The sequence below is a fragment of the Miscanthus floridulus genome, chromosome 10 (assembly GCF_019320115.1).
Source record: "Miscanthus floridulus cultivar M001 chromosome 10, ASM1932011v1, whole genome shotgun sequence".
NCBI classification, from domain to species: Eukaryota; Viridiplantae; Streptophyta; class Magnoliopsida; order Poales; family Poaceae; genus Miscanthus; species Miscanthus floridulus.
The window spans coordinates 46,948,615-46,965,257 of NC_089589.1; positions in this window are offsets into that span (position 1 = coordinate 46,948,615).

Genomic DNA, 16,643 nt, shown 5'->3' on the forward strand with positions numbered 1-16,643 from the left:
TCATCCATCTCATCAAAGCTCAAGTCTTCATCTTCACTTGATGATTCTTGCTTTGCTTTGCCCTTGGATGATGTGGCCTTGAATGCCACACTCTTCTTTTTGTCATCCTTCTTCTCCCTCTTTTCTTCCTTCTCATCATCATCTCTATAAGCATCATCAGGTCATGATATCTCCCAAGATTTGGTTTGGTGTCATTGTGTTCCAAACCGGTCCTCACTAGCAATGTGACCAACATGCCAAATCTTGTGGGTAAGCATTTTAAGAACTTATGAGAGAAGTCCTTGTCCTCCACCATTCTCACCAAGTGCTTTGAGATCATTGACAAGCACTTCCATCAGATGGAACATGTCCGGCACACTCTCATCTTCCTTCATCTTGAAGCTAGCAAATTTCTCCTTGAAGAATGTATGCCTTTGCACCCTTCATTGCCTTGGTGCCCTCGAATGATTCTTCCAACTTCTTCCAAGCCTCATGAGCCATCTCAATGTTCTTGATTTGCTCAAATGTTCTCTCATTAATTACATCATGAATGGCACTTAGAGCAATGTCATTGTTTTGGAGAAGCACTTCTTCGGCCGCTGGTGGGATTTCTCTGGATCATCAATCTCAATTTTGGTTTCTACCACCTTCCACACCCTTCTATTGATTGACTTGATATGTGTGGTCATCTTTGACTTCCAATATGGATAATTTGTGCCATCAAATTGGGGTGGCTTCTTGGTGTTGTTGATTTGAGCCATTTTTACACCGAAGGTTGTTAAGCCTCAAATCACGGTGACCTCGGCTCTGATACCACTTGAAAGGTCCTAATGGCTAGAGGGGGGTGAATAGCCTATTAAAAATTTCTACAACAACACTTAGCAAACCGGTTAGATAAATATGAGGTGAAGCGAGTGTTGCGCTAGCCTACTAAAAATGCAAGCCACCTACCACAATTCTAGTTTCTATAGTCTCTATCCACACAATGGCTATGTAACTACACTAAGTCAGTATGCTCTCAAATGCTAACTAAAGAGCCACACTAACCAAACTAATAAGCTCTCATGACTAGCTACACTAAAGAGCTTGACAACTAGTTTGTGGTATTGTAAAGAGAGAGAGCAAGATGGTTATACCATCAAGTCAAGGAATGAACCAATCAATCACAATGAATAATGAATACCAATCACCTCAGAATCAAATGTTGACATAATGATTTTTTACCGAGGTTCACTTGCTTGCCGGCAAGCTAGTCCTCTGTGGCGATTACACTCACTTGGAGGTTCACGCGCTAATTGGCATCACATGCCAAACCCTCAATAGGGTGCCACACAACCAACACAAGATGAGGATCACACAAGCCACGAGCAATTTACTAGAGTACCTTTTGGCTCTCCATCGGGGAAAGGTCAAGAACCCCTCACAATCACATGATCGGAGCTGGAGACAATCACCAACCTTCGCTCGACGATCCTCGCTGCTCCTAAGCCATCTAGGTGGCGGCAACCACCAAGAGTAACAAGAGAATCCCTACAGCGAAACACAAACACCAAGTGCCTCTAGATGCAAACACTCAAGCAATGCACTTGGATTCACTCCCAATCTCACAAAGATGATGAATCGATGATGGAGATGAGTAGGAGGTCTTTGGCTAAGCTCACAAGGTTGCTATCTCAATGCATATGGCCAAGAGAGTGAGCTAGAGCCGGCAATGGGGCTTAAATAGAGAGCCCCCACGAATAGAGCCATTGGCTCTCTATTCCCTAAAGTGTCGGGTTGACCAAACGCACAGGTTGGATTGACCGGACACACCTGGTTCAGCGTCTGGTCAACAGATGCATGCCACGCGTTGCCTCCGTTCAACCTCAGTCGCTTGATCCCAACGGTCAGCTGCCATGCGCCATTGATCAAATGATGACCGGACGTAGCACAGCGCTAAGGTCGGACGCACCTTGGCTGAGTCCGGTCATTTCCAGAGAGGTCCCGAGAGAGCCAAATGACGACCGGATGTGTCAGTTCAATCCTCACCAGATGCAGGAGGGGCTGCGTCTGGTCGAGTCCAGAGAGCTCCTAGAGCCGCTCAACTGTGATCAGACGCTTTCATTAGGTCATGATCGAACGTAGCATCAGCGTCCAATCCTTCTCCTCTTCTCTGTGCCGCCACGTCAGTGGGACCAAACGCACCCACCATGCATTCAGTCACGAAGTGACCCAGCATCCGGTCGAAAATCGACACCTGCGCCTTCACTGCGGCCACTGACCGGACGTGCCGGTCCAGTTGAGGCCTACGTCCGGTCACTCACAGTGACCTCCTTTTGCCTTTGTTTCTTCACCAAGTTGATCCACATCAAATCCAACTTCTTCACCCTTGCTCAAATGTGCCAACCACCAAGTGTACTACCTTGTGCACGTGTGTTAGCATATTTTCACAAACATTTTTAAGGGTGTTAGCTTTCCACTAGATCCTAAATGCATATGCAATGAGTTAGAGCATCTAGTGGCACTTTGATAACCGCATTTTGATACAAGTTTCACCCCTCTTAATAGTACGGCTATCGATCCTAAATGTGATCACACACTCTAAGTGTCTCGATCACTAAACCGAAAAGCTCCTATCACCATATGCTACCTATCTCATAATCACTTTGATAAACTAGGTTAGCACTAAGGATTTCATCAATTCACCAAAACCAAACTAGAGCTTTCAGCGCGGCCCACATGGGGCGTGGCTCACACGCACAAACGGCCAGTGATGGGGGAGCCCGCATGCGCACCCACCATCTTGCAAAAACACCCTCACGTTCTTCGATAATACTACTAACACTATGTGCGCTATTTTAACAAACTACGACTTTGCAATAAAACCCTCGCAAACTCCCTCCTTTATAACAGCATGGTCCTCGGCCACCCGCGTGAGCACCGGCACAGCAGCAATGGCATTGGACGGCCATGTCGGCCAGCCGGGACCCACGTTGGCCCCACTAATGGGCCGACCCCTGTCTACAACCCTAGTGCCTACACTAGCCTAGGTTACAAGAGTGGCAGAGCTCACGGGAGTGGTGACGACGGCGCACGGCCATACGCGATAGTGGCGCGACCATCTTTTGTTTTTCTATTGAATAAAGCAGGTATAAAAAAAATAAGTGTGGGGAGATCTCTCAAGCATTACTAATACACATTCGAGATCTCCCACCAGCACGTTGCACAAACATCGAACCAACCAGCATGCAAGAAGGACAGAACAAACGGCTCTAGAGAAGGTCTAGTTCGACCAAACCATTTCTGATTCCTCGCTACTCCTTCCTCTTCAACGATGGTTTGTGCAACATTACCCTCCACTCTCTACAATCTTGAGTTTAAAACAAACATAAATTTTTATCACTAAAATTAAACTGAAATGAACCAACCATGCCTCCATGCAAATTATAAACCACACTTCGTCCAAACTTCCAAAAGGTGACATGATCATAACATTTTTAAGATAGAAGCTTGCATAAAGTTTGTTCTATATGCATATGCTTATGCTTGTGGGAAAATATTCTAATAGGACAATCATGTTGACTAAGTTGTTGTGAAGTGTGATATAGTTCTGACTTAGAAATCCTACCGTTTCTATTCAAAGTACTTGGAGAATTTATTTTGATAAAAATGTTATAAAACCATAGTGTCACATACTCCTCAAATGGTGAGCAATTTCTACCAAAGCCAAATATGACATCTTGCAAGCTTCAAGCTTTCTACATACGCTGCTTGTTATTGTGTTGAGTTTGGTCAAGTCTTGTTGACCCTTGTTAAGAGATTTATCATGCTCCCAAGATCAAGATCACGTACACACCATATATATGTGCTGCTTCTACACTAGAAGTACGCAAAAACATGCCACCCGTTTCCACCAAATAAATACTACATGTTCTACAAAGTAGTGATCTCTCTCTCTCTCTCAATATGTAGTTTAAGAGACATGTGCTATGCAAAAATATGTGAGAAAAAAAATATATAGGGACACATGAAGGCCCCAAAGAAAGAAAGAAAGAAAATATGGACACATGAAGGTCCAAAGTATTGAAAAAAATGATGAGCACATGAAGGCTCATGTAAAAAAAGAAAAAGAAAGAAAGAAAGATAGCCATGTCTCGAAATAATAAGTTATATAGAGAGATCATATCTACAAAAGGAGTATGTTCATATCATTTTCCACACACATGCAAGTCTTGATGTAAGTGTATGGCACTTCTTTCCTTGGATCCTCGATTTGACTTTACAACATATGCAATACAAGTATGCTATCTTGTTTATCCGTACCTATAGCTCCACATAAACCTTTTTAGAAGCAGGAGAAAACAAAAGAAGGCAAAACATTGCTATGCCTTTGTGAGGAATTCTATGCCATTGAGTGATTTGAAAGTGCCATTTGAGGAGTATAAAGTGAACTATGCTTTTCTTGAAAAAAACTTCTAAAACTCCAAGTTGCTAAGATGTGAAATTGGGAAGATAACTTTGTTTCGAGAACTGTTCCGCTTTTCAACAACCCAAGAAAACATGTTAGCTAACGCCACAGATCCCACTTGTATAAAGAATGTGTTGGAATAACTTTTATGTAAGCCATATATCTTAGGATGTTATGTTCATGATTACTTTTATGTCTAAGCTTTGCTAGAGGACGAGCAAAGGGGTAAGTGTGGGGGAGCTTGTTGGTGGTCCTTAACTCATATTTCTAACCGCCAACTCTTATATAAAACCTGCTCATATAAACATCAAACTTAGAATTAGGACCTATAACTAATCAATTCCACAAGTTTTGGTGATTATTCATTTGCAGGAGGACATGTCAGGATTACACAGAAAATGAGCTTAAAGTGTACAAGAAACACAAAAAAACATATACCCGACATAAGCCCAAGGGGGAGTAGGCCCGTTACCATGCAAATCAAGGCCCAGACAAGTGGAGAAAAAAGCCCAAAACCCGAAGCAAACATGCTCCAAATAGCTCCAAACTTTGTAGGAGTGGCCCATGTAGTCCCAGAGGCCAACACAATGATGATTGGGCCGGGACGGCACCCCTAGGGTGCGGCCACACCCTAGGTGTGCCTGCACTGTAACACCCTAAATTTTGCATATTTTGAAATAGGAGAAAATTGGTTAAATAAGCATTTTGTGGGAACTTGAACCTAGGAAAAATAATAAATTTTGTTAAATTACAAACAAATATAGGTCAACAACAATGAGTGTGCATCCATGCCGCAGCATGTTTTAGTATTGCTTGATTTGAAATCAGAATCCAAGTTGAATTGAATTGGCATTCGAAAGTGATTTCGAAATTTGTTTTGCAAAAATTGGAAACTAGATTGTCCATCCTCCTTTCTCCTTTCGGCCCAGCTGGTCATTTGTTTTTTTTCCTGCTCGGGCCGCATCCAGCAAGTTGACCTTGCTCCTCACTGGCCTAGCTCCCTCCCCTTTCTTCTTCTCGGGCCGCTGCTCTTCCATGCCTTTAGCTCGGGCCGAAGCCCAGTGCCGCCCCACTTTTCCCCCTCGCCGCACCGCCGCAGGCCCAGCTTCGCCGGCCTAGCCGCACGCCCACTGACCCACTGACCGCACTTCTTTTCCTTTCCACCGGCTGACAGCGCTGGCCCACCAGTCGGCACCTTCTCCTTCCTCGCGTCGTAACAGAGTCGGACACCACCTCGCGCCGATGCCGTGTCCGGTGCTGCCACGGCTCCCCTTGATGCCGTGCCGCCCAAGGGACCCCGCCCCATAAATAGCCACCTACGCCGCCTCCCTATCCCATCCGCCGCGAGTTTTATTCACCCTAGCAAGCTGCAGCTGCGCTTCGCCCTTGCACCGTCGTAGCCATCGTCGACCAACGAGCGCTGCGCCGTCGTCGCTGTTTCCTGCTCGCCTATTCCGGTTCGGGTGAGATCCCCATCCCTTCCTCTCTCTCTCCCAGAGTTCTTTCGCTGAATCGTGCACTATGGGCCAAGAACCATGTGCTCTAGAAGTCGGCAATGGCACCGCCATGGTCCAGCTACCGCCGGCACTGTTCCGGCGTGTTTCCCTCTCTCTCTCTCTCCGCCAGATTGAATCCAAGCCGTCTAGATCTAATCCGGCGGTTCAAATTGAAGGATACCCCTTCGCTGCCAATCTTTCAAATACGCCCTTACAATTATTTCCGACCTAACCCGCAGTCCAAAGCGTGTTTACAGATTTTGTTTTCTCTTTTTAAAAGCGTATTTTGGTTCGGTTTTATTGAAATACGTTTTCAGTTATTCACAGTTTTGCCATTCGATTTGTTTTAGCCATAAAATCTCCGTTTTAACTCCGATTTGATCCGTTCAAGTTGCCTTAGGTTTGTAATTAAGTAATCTACATGTTTATATCACTGTTATGTAGGTTTCCAACTTTTAAAATTTGAGATTAGATCTAATCTACTATTTTACTAAAGGAAAACTTGTTTAATTCATAACTTCTTCGTTTTAGATCCAATTTTTGTGATCTTCGTGTCTGTGTGTTCGTAGCAAGACGTAGATTTGTTTTTCAAACTTTTCATCTTGAGTCTTTGCTGTTGGTGTACTATTCTAATCTATAGCTTTTGTTTGCTTTGCATGATTGCTCCTGGATGCTTGTATGTTGCTGTGGTTATCGAGTATAGACGGTGAGCAGTTCGTGGGAGATCAAGGGTACGACTTTGACGAGCAAGACCAGCAGGAGTACTTTGCTCAAGGCAAGTATAGCATGGGATCATACTTGTTTCCTATTCACTTTAATTCATTAAATTCATGTTGTATGTGTCGCCTTGATAGGAATTCCCTAGAATTGAACTATTACCTTGTCACCTATGGGTTATGCATTTGGGTAGCTTTGCTAGAGCTCAATTAAACCATGATCTTGTAACTTGACTAATGGTATATGCAATAAACATTAAAATATGACTTTTTAACAACATGGAAACAGGGGGCTGGAGTATTTAGCTACTTTCTAAATGCTTTAGATTCCTCTCCCTAAGGACTTATCTGTAAGTGATCATTCGGGACTTATAGTACAGCTGTGAGGGCTACATGGCTCTGGCTTTAGCTCAATATGAGGACCTTTTCTAGCTTGTTAGTGGTTACCTTTAAGGCGCAAGAGGGGTGTGTTCCGGGTTGGATATAGTGCGGCCTCTATCCGTCAGTGTATAGGCTGCGCGTCATTGTGCCTGTCGGAAGGGGAGCTCTACATTCGTAGGCCACAGAAACCTAGCGGCCCTAACTTGTTAGACGAACCTTTGAAAGGCTTCATAGTGACCCCTGCCTGCTCACCTTGGAAGTGTTTTGGGAGCAATTAACCTGGGCATATGGGTATCACGACTCATAGTGAAAGTGTACAACCTCTGCAGAGTGTAAAACTGATATATCAGCCATGCTCACGGTCACGAGCGGCCTTGGAACATTTATGGAACAGATGAACACTAAGTATTATTTGTTTATGCTATTCATTAATCATGTTTGCATTTGATCATGTGTTTTGCATAGGGAATTAAACAATTTGTTGCTACTCTTAAGCAAAAATTGTGAAAACTAAAAGCTAAACACTGTTAAACTTGTGTCAAGCCTTTTAAGCCTCATGAACCCCGTGTTACACTTGTTGAGTACGACATGTACTTACGCTTGTTTATTTTCATTACTTGGATAAAAATCCCGGATGGGTAACAGATGGCTTTGGGTATGATGATTTTCCTGAGGACTACTAGACTTGTGGTCAACCAATCGACGTCCCTGTGAAATGGAGCTTCCGCTAGAGATCTTTTATTATTTCCACTATATCTATGTGATAACTCTATCTTATTTGTGATGTAATAAACATTTGTGATGATACTATTCATAATTTGTCGACTTATGTGTGTGACTGATCTCTGGGCACACATAAGATTTTGCACTCCATTTTATCCTTAAAATTGGATGTGACAGATTGGTATCAGAGTTGTGTTGACTATAGGACGCAAGCCTAGTTAGCAATGGTCGTTTTAGCTTCTTTTGCTTCACTCATTTCATGCTTTCTATCTCACCCTTGTCATTTGCTAAAGTTTTATGCTTCTTTTGCCTTATTCTATTATGAAAATTATTGCTTCTAATCTAACCTAACTAAATCTAATTCTATAGATGCCTCGTGCCCACAAGACTGCCCGCATCAGCACTGGAGGGTACTACCCGCCTCAATGGTTTGTCCATGGAGCCTGAGGAGGAAGAACCCCAAGAACAAGAATTTGATCTGCCAACACCTACACCTGAGCCAGTCCAGGAGGAACCCCAAGAAGTCGAGGTCATCCACTTGTCCGATGATGACGAGGAAGACGTTATTGAAGAAGATGAGCCGATCCCGCCCCTAGGGTGGACAACAAAGGTGTGGTATAAGCCGGGATGTGAATCTTCCATTTCACATCACCGACTCATGAGCATGCTTCAGACCTACTACAAGCGACTGGGATGCAGCTGTAGAATACGTCTGCGAAGAACACACACACCCTCTTGAAGACACCTATTGGAAGACCAGGGTATGCATCACCATCAAGGATGAACAGAAAGGCGCACATCAGCTAGGATTCAAACTATGCGCACCATGGTCACCGTGCTACCATGGAGGACGGCATAGAAGATGCAGTCGCTGAAGCTTGCATAGGCCTCCACGGGACGCCGATTCGAGGACATGAAGAATGATCAATATCGATTCCTCCCTCACCAACACACAGAATTAGAATGGGCGGTGATGGACCCGCAGGGCACGGATCCAACAACCCAGGCGATGGTACACTTTGGTTATGAGTCCGTGGCTAAGATTCGCCGACTAGAGGATCAATTGAAGGCACAGCAGAAAACTATAAAAAGACACCGACAGGTGATTGATGAACAAAGGGTGTGCCTCAACTTGCCAAAGATGTACCGGAAGCTACCCCATGAGTATAGCCCATAGATATTGGAGTCCCTATTTATGTAATAACACGATATTAGAATGAGTTTAGTTGAGTCTAGTCGAGTCTATTAGTGTGGTGTGGACATTGGTGTGTTTAGTTGATTTGTTATTATGTTTATGAGTGAGTTGGATCTTTGTAATGAGTGCTAGAACTTTGTGGGCATGTCTGCAAGTTCCATAGTCAAGAATATTAAAGATTGGGTCAATAAATAAATAGTTGGGTTTGTTACATCTTCTTCTCTCGGAATCTATTTTTCGGAGCAGTCTGCCTTTATCTTAATGCCAATTAAAATATTCACGACCAAAAATTATGAATTTTTTATGGGAACAACTAGACTTAAGTATCTTTCCAATGCCTCTGTAATCACCCCAATATCTGATCTGGTTCGTGAGGTATCTTTGTTTCAAGTTAAAGTTTCTGCGCAGTCTAGAATCTGGAAACAGTTTCGGTTGTATCCTGTTTTTGAGTAACCTAACAACAGAATCTGGGAATGTGGTCTGAATAAAAGTTGTAGATAATTTCTTAATCTTTCCAACCATATAAAGTACGCCTTATTTGGTATTCTGGAACTCGAGATATGACTGTTTTACAGAGCTGCTGATGTTGAGACTCGTCTAGAAAATTTTCAGAATGTATTCTAACTTGGAGATTTCTAAATTTTGAATATTTGATAGCAGATGTCTGGAAGAGGAAGAGGCTGAGGTCATGGAGGTGTTCCCCCACATCCACCACCACCGCCACCGTCTATTGAGCAACTCTTGGCAGTACAGACACAAATCATCCAAGCATTGGTGCAGAATCAGCAGAACCAACAGGGTGGTGGAGCACCAGCGTGATAAGCGTGGTGAATTCTTGAAGGGCCGTCCACCGGTGTTCTCTCGTGCCACTGATCCACTAGAAGCATATGATTGGCTTCGTGCAGTGGAGAGGCAGCTCAACATAGCGCAATGTGATGATCAACAGAAGGTGTTGTACGCTTCAGGACAGCTCCAGGGAGAAGCTCAAGACTTGGTGGGAGTCATTCGAGTATGGACGTCCCGCCAATGCTCCTCCTGTTACCTGGCAGGAGTTCAAAGAGAATTTCATATCTTATCACATACCAGAGGGACTGATAGAGCTCAAGCAGGAGGAATTTAGAGCTCTGAAGCAGGGATCCATGTCCGTCGCTGAGTACCGTGACAAGTTTGCTCAGTTGTCATGTTATGCTCCTAATGAAGTGGCTGATGATACTGACAAGCAACACCGCTTTCTCAAAGGTCTCTATGATGGACTGCAGCTCTAGCTTATGTCCAATACCTACCCCAACTTCCAGACGCTGGTGAATCGCGCTATTGTTATTGAAAATAAGCGCAAGAAGATGGAGGCTAAGAAGAGGAGGCTTCAGGGATAGGCCTCTAGGAGCAATACTCGTCCACGTACCAACTCTCAGCAAGGCTTTCAATAGAGGTTCCAGGGACCACCCAGTCAGTGGAATCATGGTCAGTATCCTCAGCGCAACCAGAACCAGCAGTAGAATGCCAATCAACGTCCTCAGCAACAGAGTGTTCAGCAGACACCACGACAGGGAGTGCCTAGCAACACTCCCATGAAGACTAGTGTCCCTAGCACTCCCAGCAAGTGTTTCCATTGTGGTAAAGAAGGTCATCTGTCTTATAATTGCCCTAAGAAGCCTAACCCGCAAACCCCCCAGAAGCAGAACAGCAACCAGAAGCCAACACATTATGGGAAGGTGAATCATGTGTCTACAGAGATGGCGCTTGCGGAACTAGAAGTCATGCTCGGTACGTTCAATGTCAACTCAACCCCTACCACTATTCTTTTCAATTCTAGAGCTTCGCATTCATTCATATCATAAGCATTTGTTAGAAACCATAGCATACCATTATGTGCCATGCAAAATCCCATATTAGTAAACTCACCAGGGTGGAAGTATGCAAGCTTCATATCGTTGTCTTCCGACTAGTCTATTCTTAAGGGGGGTAGAGTTCAAAGTTCGCCCCATTGTGTTGAGAGCATCTGGTATAGATGTGATTCTGGGTATGGACTGGATGAAGCAACAACAGGCAGTGATCCAGTGTAAAGAGAAGGTAGTTGTTGTCACCGCACCAAATGGACAAAGAATCAATATTGATGTTGTGATACAAGCACAGCCGATAGCCACAGTGAACCAGCTTGATGATAGCGGCAACAAGGAGGACCTAGTGGTGGATGAATTTCTAGATGTGTTTCCCAATGATTTGCCAGGTATGCCACCTGACCGTGACATTGAGTTTATTATTGAATTATTACCTAGAACTGCACCTATAGCTAAGCATCCATATAGAATAGGGGTTAATGAATTAGAAGAACTTAAGAAACAAATTAAGGAGTTATAGGAGAAAGGTTTTATTCATCCTAGTTCATCACCTTGGGGAGCACCAGTTATATTTGTTGACAAAAAGGATGGTACTCAGAGGATGTGTGTTGATTATCGGTCACTCAATGAGGTTACTATCAAGAACAAGTATCCGTTGCCTAGAATTGATGATTTGTTTGATCAGTTGAGAGGTGCTTGTGTTTTTTCTAAGATTGATCTTCGCTCTGGCTATCATCAGTTGAAAATTCGTGCAACTGACATACCCAAGATAGCTTTTACTATGAGGTATGGTTTGTATGAGTACACTGTTATGTCATTTGGTTGGACCAATGCACCTACCTACTTTATGTACTTGATGAACAAGGTGTTCATGGAGTTTTTGGATAAGTTTGTGGTGGTGTTCATCGATGATATATTGATATTCACCAAAACAGAAGAAGAGCATGCTAAACATCTGAGGTTGGTCTTGCAGAAGCTTAGAGAACACAAGTTGTATGCTAAGCGAAGCAAGTGTGAATTCTGGTTGAAGGAAGTTTCTTTCCTAGGCCACGTTGTCTCTAATGGTGGAATCGCAGTAGATCCAAGCAAGGTGAAAGATGTATTGAATTGGAAACCACCAACAGACATGGGGCGAGATTCGTAGTTTCTTGGGATTAGCTGGATACTACAGAAGGTTCATTGAAGGTTTCTCTAAGCTTGCCAAGCCTATGACAGCTTTGTTGGAGAAAAATGCTAAGTTTATGTGGTCAGAGAAGTGTCAGGCTAACTTTGAAGAGTTGAAGAAGAGGTTGACTACAGCCCTAGTGTTGATTTTGCCTGATTTGAACAAGAGTTTTTCTATCTATTATGATGCATCTCGTCAAGGACTTGGATGTGTTCTTATGCAAGAAGGCAGAGTAGTGGCTTATGCATCCCGGCAGTTGAGAAAGCATGAGTTGAACTATCCTACCCATGACTTGGAGTTAGCAGCAGTGGTTCATGCTTTGAAGATATGGAGGCACTATCTCATTGGACATAAGAGTGACATTTATACTGATCACAAGAGTCTGAAGTACATTTTCACTCAGACAGACCTGAACATGAGACAGCGTCGATGGTTAGAGTTGATCAAAGATTATGATCTGGAGGTACACTATCATCCTGGAAAGGTGAATGTTGTTGCCGATGCTCTTAGCAGGAAGAGTTATGCCAATGAGGTGCAAGTGACATCGATGTCAAGTGAGTTGTGTGCTGAGTTTGAGCGACTGAATTTAGGCTTTGTCACTAATGCAGTGGAGTTGGTGTTGGAGCCTAAATTGGAGCAAGAAATACGTAAAGGATAGTTACAGGATGCAAAGTTGAAGGAGATAGCGGAAAACATAGTGATTGGTAAGGCACCAGGTTTCATATGGATGACAATGGAACTCTGTGGTTTGGGAAAAGACTATGTGTGCCTTAGGATAAGGCTATACAAGAGGCAATTCTTCGTGAGGCACATGAGTCTGCTTATTCTATTCATCCTAGAAGTACTAAGATGTATTTGGATCTGAAAGAGAAGTATTGGTGGTATGGACTCAAAAGAGATGTGGCAGAATATGTTGCTCTATGTGATACATGTCAGAGAGTCAAAGCTGAACATGAAAGACCTACAGGATTGCTACAACCAATGAAGATACCTGAGTGGAAGTGGGAAGAAGTTGGTATGGACTTTATAGTTGGGTTACCACATACTCAGAGAGGCTATGATTCAATCTGGGTAATAGTGGATCAGTTAACTAAAGTTGCTCACTTCTTACCAGTCAAGACTACCTATACTGGTCCCCAATTGGCTGCATTATATATGGAGAGGATAGTTTGTCTACATGGAGTTCCCAAGAAAATTGTGTCTGATCGAGGTACTCAATTTACATCTCATTTTTGGCAGTAAGTACATAGTTCGTTGGGAACAAAGCTGAATTTTAGTACAGCATATCATCCTTAGATAGATGGGCAAACTGAGAGAATTAATCAGATATTAGAGGATATGTTGAGAGCTTGTGCGTTGTAGTACGGTACAAGTTGGGACAAGAGTTTGCCTTATGCAGAGTTCTCGTACAACAACAGTTATCAGAAAAGTCTCAATATGGCACCTTTCGAAGCTTTGTATGGACGAAAGTGTAGAACACCGTTGTTTTGGAATCAAACGGGAGAAACTCAAGTGTTTGGACCAGATGTTTTGAGAGATGCAGAAGAGCAAGTAAGGATGATCAGAGATAATTTGAGGGTGGCTCAGTCTCGACAGAAGAGTTATGCCGACACTAGAAGAAGAGAATTGGTTTTTGAAGTAAGTGATTATGTGTACTTGAAGGTGTCACCTATGAGAAGTGTGAGAAGGTTTAATATGAAAGGGAAGTTAGCACCAAGGTATATCGGGCCTTTCAAGATTTTAGAGAGACGTGGTGAAGTGGCTTATCAGTTGGAATTGCCTGAGAGTTTGTCAGGTGTGCACGATGTGTTCCATGTGTCTTAGCTAAAGAAGTGTTTGCGTGTGCCTGAGGAGCAGATACTGTTAGAGGAGCTTACAGTTAAGAAAGATCTCACATATGAGGAGTTTTCGGTAAGGATTTTGGAGACGGCAGAAAGAGTTACAAGGAGCCGAGTTATAAAGATGTGTAAGGTTCAGTGGAATCGGTATACAGAAGATGAGGCTACTTGAGAAAGAGAAGAGGATCAGAGGAAAACATACCCATAGTTATTTGAGTAAGCATCATTCGAATCTCGGGGACGAGATTCATTTTAAGGGGGGTAGAATTGTAACACCCTAAATTTTGCATATTTTGAAATAGGAGAAAATTGGTTAAATAAGCATTTTGTGGGAACTTGAACCTAGGAAAAATAATAAATTTTATTAAATTAAAAACAAATATAGGTCAACAACAATGAGTGTGCATCCATGCCGCTGCATGTTTTTGTATTGCTTGATTTGAAATCAGATTCCAAGTTGAATTGAATTGGCATTCGAAAGTGATTTCAAAATTTGTTTTGCAAAAATTGGAAATTGGATTGTCCATCCTCCTTTCTCCTTTCGGCCCAGCTGGTCATCTATTTTTTTTCCTACTCGGGCCGCATCCAGCAAGTCGGCCTTGCTCCTCACTGGCCCAGCTCCCTCCCCTTTCTTCTTCTCAGGCCGCTGCTCTTCCATGCCTTCAGCTCGGGCCGAAGCCCAGTGCCGCCCCACTTTTCCCCCGTGCTGCACCGCAGCAGGCCTAGCTTCGCCAGCCCAGCCACACGCCCGCTGACCCGCTGACCGTGCTTCTTTTCCTTTTCGCCGGCTGACAGTGCTGGCCCACCTATCGGCACCTTCTCCTTCCTCGCGTCGCAACAGAGCCGGACACCACCTCGTGCCGACGCCGTGTCCGGTGCTGCCACGGCTCCCCTTGATGCCGTGCTGCCCAAGGGACCCTGCCCCATAAATAGCCGCCTACGCTGCCTCCCTATCCCATCTGCCGTGAGTTTTCTTCACCCTAGCAAGCTACAGCTGCGCTTCACCCTTGCACGCCGCAGCCATCGTCGACCACCGAGCGCTGCGCCATCATCGCTGTTTCCCGCTCGCCTATTCCGGTTTGGGTGAGATCCCCATCCCTTCCTCTCTCTCTCTCCCGGAGTTCTTTCGCTGAATCGTGCACTGTGGGCCAAGAACCATGTGCTCCAGAAGTGGGCAATGGTGCCGCCGTGGTCAAGCTACTGCCGGCACTGTTCCGGCGTGTTTCCCTCTCTCTCTCCGCCAGATTGAATCCAAGCCGTCTAGATCTAATCCGGCGGTTCAAATTGAAGGATACCCCTTCGCTGCCAATCTTTCAAATACGCCCTTACAATTATTTCTGACCTAACCCGCAGTCCAAAGGGCGTTTACAGATTTCGTTTTCTCTTTTTAAAAGCGTATTTTGGTTCGGTTTTATTGAAATACGTTTCTAGTTATTCACAGTTTTGCCATTCGATTTGTTTTAGCCATAAAATCTCCGTTTTAACTCCGATTTGATCCGTTCAAGTTGTGTTAGGTTCATAATTAAGTAATCTACATGTTTATATCACTGTTATGTAGGTTTCCAACTTTTAAAATTCGAGATTAGATCTAATCTATTATTTTACTAAAGGAAAACTTGTTTAATACATAACTTCTTCGTTTTAGATCCGATTTTTGTGATCTTCGCGTCTGTGTGTTCGTAGCAAGACGTAGATTTGTTTTTCAAACTTTTCATCTTGAGTCTTTGCTGTTGGTGTACTGTTCTAATCTATAGCTTTTGTTTGCTTTGCATGATTGTTCCTGGATGCTTGTATGTTGCTGTGGTTATCGAGTATAGACGGTGAGCAGTTCGTGGGAGATCAAGGGTACGACTTTGATGAGCAAGACCAGCAGGAGTACTTTGCTCAAGGCAAGTATAGCATGGGATCATCCTTGTTTCCTATTCACTTTAATTCATTAAATTCATGTTGCATGTGTCGCCTTGATAGGAATTCCCTAGAATTGAACTATTACCTTGTCACCTATGGGTTATGCATTTGGGTAGCTTTGCTAGAGCTCAATTAAACCATGATCTTGTAACTTGACTAATGGTATATGCAATAAACATTAAAATATGACTTTTTAACAACATGGAAACAGGGGGCTGGAGTATTTAGCTACTTTCTAAATGCTTTAGATTCCTCTCCCTAAGGACTTATCTGTAAGTGATCATTCGGGACTTATAGTACAGCTGTGAGGGCTACATGGCTCTGGCTTTAGCTCAATATGAGGACCTTTTCTAGCTTGTTAGTGGTTACCTTTAAGGCGCAAGAGGGGTGTGTTCCGGGTTGGATATAGTGCGGCCTCTATCCGTTAGTGTATAGGCTGCGCGTCATTGTGCCTGTCGGAAGGGGAGCTCTACATTCGTAGGCCACAGAAACCTAGCAGCCCTAACTTGTTAGACGAACCTTTGAAAGGCTTCATAGTGACCCCTGCCTGCTCACCTTGGAAGTGTTTTGGGAGCAATTAACCCGGGCATATGGGTATCACGACTCATAGTGAAAGTGTACAACCTCTGCAGAGTGTAAAACTGATATATCAGCCATGCTCACGGTCACGAGCGGCCTTGGAACATTTATGGAACAGATGAACACTAAGTATTATTTGTTTATGCTATTCATTAATCATGTTTGCATTTGATCATGTGTTTTGCATAGGGAATTAAACAATTTGTTGCTACTCTTAAGCAAAAATTGTGAAAACTAAAAGCTAAACACTCCAAGGGCAAGAGCTATAAAAGGAGGCTCCCTCTCCTCATTTTACAACAACACATAAGAGCAAGAGCAAGAGCTAGGAGCACCACTCCAAGGGCCTTGGGCCATAGCTAGCTAGAGCAAGTTGTAGGG